The sequence below is a fragment of the Petromyzon marinus genome, chromosome 5 (assembly GCF_048934315.1).
Source record: "Petromyzon marinus isolate PM22_M1 ecotype Great Lakes invasive population chromosome 5, UKy_Petmar_22M1.pri1.0, whole genome shotgun sequence".
NCBI classification, from domain to species: domain Eukaryota; kingdom Metazoa; phylum Chordata; class Hyperoartia; order Petromyzontiformes; family Petromyzontidae; genus Petromyzon; species Petromyzon marinus.
Genome location: NC_133671.1, coordinates 9,390,295 through 9,397,084, shown reverse-complemented (window position 1 = coordinate 9,397,084; position 6,790 = coordinate 9,390,295).

Here is a 6,790-nt window from a genome sequence, read left to right as displayed (position 1 = left end):
CTTGCCGCTTGTTGTTTTTGTTTGTTGGCTGCGTTGGGGAATACGAGAAGCTGCTGTGTGGGGGTGGCGGTGACGGAACGCGCTGCTGCAGCTACCCGGAGGTCAGATTGGTGGCCCTCGTAGAGGTGACGGATCTCCAAAGTAATGATGCAGATATCCCATCGGTGCACGGACGTTCGGTTGACGAAATTTCGCGTTCACGAAAATTGACAAAATTACGGACACTTTTTCCATGAATGGAATCGAATGTCGGCATTGAACGACGTTTCCAAATGGCACGCGCTACGAGATGAAACGAGAAGCCACTCGGGCAATGTAGCGTCATCCATCCCTGCAGTGCAGCAGTAACCCCCCCCCCCCCCCCACATCGCCCTTGCCAAGTCATTCCAACATGCAGCCGATCGTTTTCCTTAGAAGGTGAATCATTTTCGTTTTAAATGATCATTCAATCGCTTTAATATTTATGTCCTTTGATATTTTGTTCGTAAAAAAGTTGTATAGGTGTATCTTTTTAGGTTAGGCGTAGAGTTGTAATAACTGTCCGAAACACATCCCCCTGATTTTCTTTTTTGTACTAAATCATTGGAGGAAAAAATAATTCAGGTTTACGGAATTTTGTTGCATGCGCATTGTTTGAAGAACGCATCCCATTCGTAAATCGAGGGATGCCTGTGATTATAATTTCCCAACTCGTAACGCGCTTCTCTCTTCACACAGCATTCGCTCACTCTTTATCCGCGCTTGTGATCGGGAGGGGGTGATGGGGAGGGGGTGATGGGGAGGGGGTGATGAGTAGGGGGTGATCACGAAAGCTTTAATACTTTATTGAGGGGGTGATCGTTATATATATTTAAATGTAATTCTTTTCAGTGTGACCGCCAGAGGACGCACTCACGTGAGCGGACCGAAACAATTACTGATGTAATGTACAGGGCGGTCCAGATGTCTTGTGACCCCTAATTTCATTTATTCCACAAGCGCTGCCCGCTTCCAAGGTGTCTCTCTCACAGTTCTGTTTTTTTGTTGTTGTTGACCAACACTGATCCTGTGGAGAACATCTTTTTGTTCCCGTCTCAGTATTTTCCATTTTTTCTGGAGCTTCTTTGTTAAACATTTCACAGAAATCCTTTTGATCATCTTTCTTAGTTTATTCCTCCGCTTTGTTATCTGTCATGAGCCCAAAACGCTCACGAGGAGCCGTTCTTCAATAGTACGTGAACTCGAATCAGACACCTGAAAGAAAGAAGTAATCTTCTTGGTTCTTTCGGTAAAGTCACGTATTATTTCCCTTCTACGTGGTGACTTTACCGAAATAACCAAGAAGATGAATCCCTGCAGTCACGAAAGCTTGAAATCGAAATTTTAAAATAGTAATGTTTATTTGAAACAAATGAATATGCAAAGGAAAAACACATGTTCGCGGTCAATTCATTTGGGGTCACCGGACAACTGGACCACCCTGTAAAATGCGGTAAAACCCGCCTGGGTTTGGCCTCTGTTTTTGAAACAACTCTTCATACGTACAGCATGTCAATATAAACATACACGACACCACATCACCTTGAGTGGACCCGATCACCGCAGATCTCGGAAGCAAAGCAGGGTCTGAACATGGGTCAGTACTTGCCTGGAGCTGGGCGGTGGCTCAAATGTGGTGAGACGTTAACTACCTCGCCTGGTCTACAGGAGGTCTTGGGTTCAATCCCGACCCTGACCCCTGCTGTATGTTTAGAGTTTGCGTGTCTCTCTATCTCTCTCCCCGTGATCGCGTGGATTTTCCCACCACATGTAAAAACATGTGTTTTTAAGAGTACAGTATTTGGCTGCTATACATTTCTACTGGTTAGAATGCAAACAAAAAACGTACTAACCTAGTCTCAAAACGGTGTTAGATCAGAGGACGGTGTTTAGACCTTTTGGCGTCCTCTGGTCTAACACCGTTTTGAGTACGCTTTAAGTTTGCATTCTGACCACAAGCATTGCGGTTAATGCAGACATGATTCTTTGTAAAAGGTTTCAGTTTGGTGTTTTAACATCTTAACACAGCTGTTTTGTTGCCAGAAAAAAAGGGGAAAACCTATTCTCAATTTATTGTGTGTAACATATTGCCAATTTAATTAATTACATTACAAATATACAGTACATATATAGAAACATTTACATTGTAAAGCAATATGAAACAAAGTGTAAAAACTGCCACTCAAATAACTGAAAATCACAAGCCTATGCCTGGAGCACACAATCCAATGCCACAGCTGTTGTTGTACCCAAGGCCGTAATTATAATACTGTATAATGAAATATGCTCAAAATGTCCCCCCCAATATATTGCTATAAAAATATTTTTTTTAAATAATAATTGCGATGCTATGTTAATAAAAACAACAATTTGCTAAACCTTGGCCACAAAATCTGGACTTGTCTTCATATAACAATGCATAGATTTATGTTTATATGATTGTGGTTATGGTTGTACTTTATTAAACTCTGCACATTACATACAATGAAACAAAAAAATGTAAAAAAGTAAAAACAGAGCAATGTAACACAATAACACTATTAGACATTAGTGTAAAAAGAAAGTCCATCCCATGTGTTAGTGAATTTTTAAAATATTTTAGGCAGGAAATAGCAGGAAATTCGTTTTCAAATTCAGATTTCTTTTTTCTGGGGGGGGACCCCAGACCCCCTGGAATATTTGGTCCCCCCCCCAATGTTGACTCCATGGCTACGGCCTTGGTTGTACCCAACAGTTGCTATACCCAGTTTGTATGAAATTGGGACTGCCTTGCACGCAAGTGGTGATGTTGCTGTGCAGTGTTGAGACAGTTACCAGACTGGGGTTGCTAAACGACAACCACTAAAACCGGTAAGCGTTTTCACAACATCAGGAACCAGTGGTCATTTTCAGTGGAAAGTTGATATGGGTGTAAAAGGTAAAAGTTTATAGAGTCGTGCTCTTTACACACAAAGTGCTTGCCACAAACGAACTACAATACCTTGCTGAACTCGTTAAGGAGCATAGACCATTATGCAAACTGCGGTGATCCTCGCAGCGGCTTCTGGCTAACCATCGACGGTCACTTCAACGCGTGCTTTTAGATGCCCTTCTGCGGCCGTCTGGAACCCTCTTCCTTCCGCTATTAGGAAGCCACTGGAGCTATGCACTTTTAAATACAAATTGAAAACTTAAATACAAATATTATTTGGGTCTGTCGGTAAAGTCACGTAGATAGGTTCAAAGATAACCTATCTATCTACGTGACTTTACCGAAAGACCCAAAGAATATGAATTCCTGCAGTCACGAAAGCTTTAAGTCAAGATTTAAATACAAATTTAAAACTCATTTCTTTAGAACTGCTTTTTGTGTTTCATTTGTTGTCCTTCCCCCCCCACCTCCAAAGGTTGGCTACATACGGTGAGAAAGAAGTTCAACAAACCACCGAGCTGTGAGATGGAATCGAACTAGCGACCTTGTGATTGCAAATCCAGTGTGCTAACAATATGATGGATCAAACTTGGTTACGTTCTCAAATCCATCTGTTCCTCTGCCTGTCTCTCAGTGGACGTTTTGGTAATTGGTCCTTAATCAGAGCCAATTGAGACTCTCCCTCTGTCACCGATTTGATACTTTTTCTCTTTCAAGACAGTGTTAATGGCTAATGGGTTGAGTTTGTTATTATTATTTGTGCCTTTAATAAAAAAAAATATAACAAATCAGTATAGATTACATTGTGTTCTTTATCTGGAGACCGGGAGAACGACGATCGGTTTTCAGTGGCCGCGTTCATAGCATTCGTAGTGATTTCTCACTTAACATATTGAGTGGACCGCCTGAAGGCTGCCACCTTCCACCCTACAACACATTCTCCTGCGGAGGGAGCTGGTAGGAACGTTGGGTTGCTCGGTCAATGGCCAGGGTCAACAACGGCGGCACCACGTGGTGTGTTCCGCAAATATGCCCGACTGTGAGGGCGAGCACAAGCCGGCGTGAGTAGGTTAAACGTTGAGTTTATAAGGGCACCACGGGGTGACCAGCCCCTCCCCACCCAGCCCCACCCCTCCCACCCCCCACCAAGCCCCATCCTCCCCACCCAGCCCCTCCCCACCCTCCCCACCCAGCCCCTCCCCACCCTCCCCTCTCCACCCAGCCCCTCCCCACTCAGCCCTTCCCCACCCTCCCCTCTCCACCCAGCCCCTCCCCACCCTCCCCTCCCCACCCAGCCCCTCCCCACCCTCCCCACCCTCCCCTCCCTCCCCACCCTCCCCTCTCCACCCAGCCCCTCCCCACCCTCCCCTCCCTCCCCACCCTCCCCTCTCCACCCAGCCCCACCCCTCCCATTTTTGGATGCACGACGGACGGACGGACACAATAATCCCCTGTGGGCTGGTGGTATAACCAGGAGGTTCCTACCAGTATTATATTCACCTGCCACGATACATCGACGCCAACGATGAGCATTGACAACGTGGAACAACGGCTGATTATAAGGGCGCAAAGAAGCGTGTGCCGTACACGAGGTGCTCGCTGCGGAATTTCCACAGCGTGAGTCTAAACGACGCGGTAGATTGTAGACAGTGGGAGACTTTGGCTCGGTTTTGGAAATACATTCCACTGCCGGGCGTGGCGGCGTCGCCCTGTAATCTCACGATTTGCCGGGCGAGTGTTTGTGGATCACGGAAAGATTATTTAATCTTCCAAAGCCCCCCCCACCACCCCATCCGGCTGGGCTCCGAGGTGGTGGCCAAGCGACGGTAGTACAGCAAGTGGGTTGCTGAAACATTTTTGAGTGTTCTGCCCTCGTATTCGTGGTGTGATTTATCTGGGTGCTCCGGTTATCACCCACACGACGGGAGAACACTTCTAATTGCAAAAGGAATTGGCAATAAATACCGATGAAAGGACCCCGGCCGCAATAGAGTCTTGAGACTCATGGAGGCTTTCCTGGATAAATAAAGGACTTAACTAAATTTAGTGTAAAATGCTGCACCCATACATTAAAACCCATACGGTTTACCCAATATTCTTGTACAGGGAAATTGAGTTTTGAAGTACATACGGCGTACAACCGTTTCAATAGGACAATATTTTATTGTTTGTGTTTCTCCCTTGTGATGGGACTTTGTAGGATAAATGTTGAGAATTATAAGCGCACCGGGTGACCAATAAGGTCTGAATTGGTCCGTAATAAGGTAGGCACTATAAGGCGTTGACAGGTATGTGTACCTATTGTGGGTATAGGGAGCGCAGTTCAGACCATGTACAGGTACAGTCCTTTGTCAATCCACTGCCGGATGAGGTCCTGCCAATGCAGCCTGGGGGGTCAGTTCCTAACTATAGTGCACATCACTACCACTGGCTGATTGTTACAGTAATACCCCGGTTTACGCCGGGGGGTGCGTTCCTGAAAGGTGCGACGAATATCGAAACGACGTTAATGCAAAGCAATTTACGGGGGTAGGTGGACGCGAAGGCCGAGGGGACGGATGCCGTCAGCGACGTAAGTGTGGGTTGAGGCGACGCAATTCCGGTAGTTGTTTTAATAAAGTGACGACGTATTTGCGAAACAACGTAAACGAGGATATCGCTGTACCTTGATCAGGTAAATCCCTCCCTTAGGTCGACTCAGCCTGCAATTGCTATTGGGTATGAGCATCAGCAATGAGTCAAAGTGAGACAAATAGCGGACGAGTTCTGGCCCTACCACATGCACAGACCTTTTATTAATCCACTGCTGGATGATGTAAACATAGCCACGCACTAAAGTACAACTGCAGTCCCCCGATTTGATGGGGTCGACTGCTCGGATTCCCTCCATGTCCTCTTATCTTGTACCTCTTCTAGAGCAGCGTCCAATATCCTTACATAGCGATCCATAGACGTGCATAGAGACTCAGCGTTGCATAGAGACCCATAGACTTACATAGAGACCCATAGCCTTGCATAGAGAACCAGAGACTTACATAGAGATCCATAGACTTGCATAGAGACTCAGCGTTGCATAGAGACCCATAGACTTTAAATAGAGACCCATAGCCTTGCATAGAGACCCAGGGACTTACATAGAGAACCAGAGACTTACATAGAGATCCATAGACTTGCATATAGACTCAGCGTTGCATAGAGACCCATAAACTTACATAGAGACCCATAGCCTTGCATAGAGAACCAGAGACTTACATAGAGATCCATAGACTTGCATAGAGATTCAGCGTTGCATAGAGACCCATATACTTACATAGAAACCCATAGCCTTGCATAGAGACCCAGAGACTTACATAGAGACCCATAGCCTTGCATAGAGACCCATAGCCTTGCATAGAGACCCATAGCCTTGCATAGAGAACCAGAGACTTACATAGAGACCCATACACTTACATTAAATTACATATTCCATAGACTTAGAGAGAATCATAGCCTCACATTAAGTTATATTAACTGTAGACTTACAAAGAGACGAATATACTTACATTGAGACCCACACATAGACCTCCATAGATCCATAAACTAGCATGCACTTACATGATCCAGAGACCGACAACAGACTTAACGTGACCTTTACACGAAGGTCAAGATATATTGTCCCAGTTTGGTACGGATTCCTGCAGTCACGAAAGCTTCAAATCAAGATTACTTTGTCCTGCTTGTATTATTATTATTCCCTGAGATAAATTCCCATCCCAAACCCACTTTCAAGTCACTCTCCGCACGCAGTCCGTGTGCTGTGTCAGCCTTCAGCACCCTTGTCAGCACCCGTGCCAGACGGTGCATTAGTTCTAAGTGCCCTCT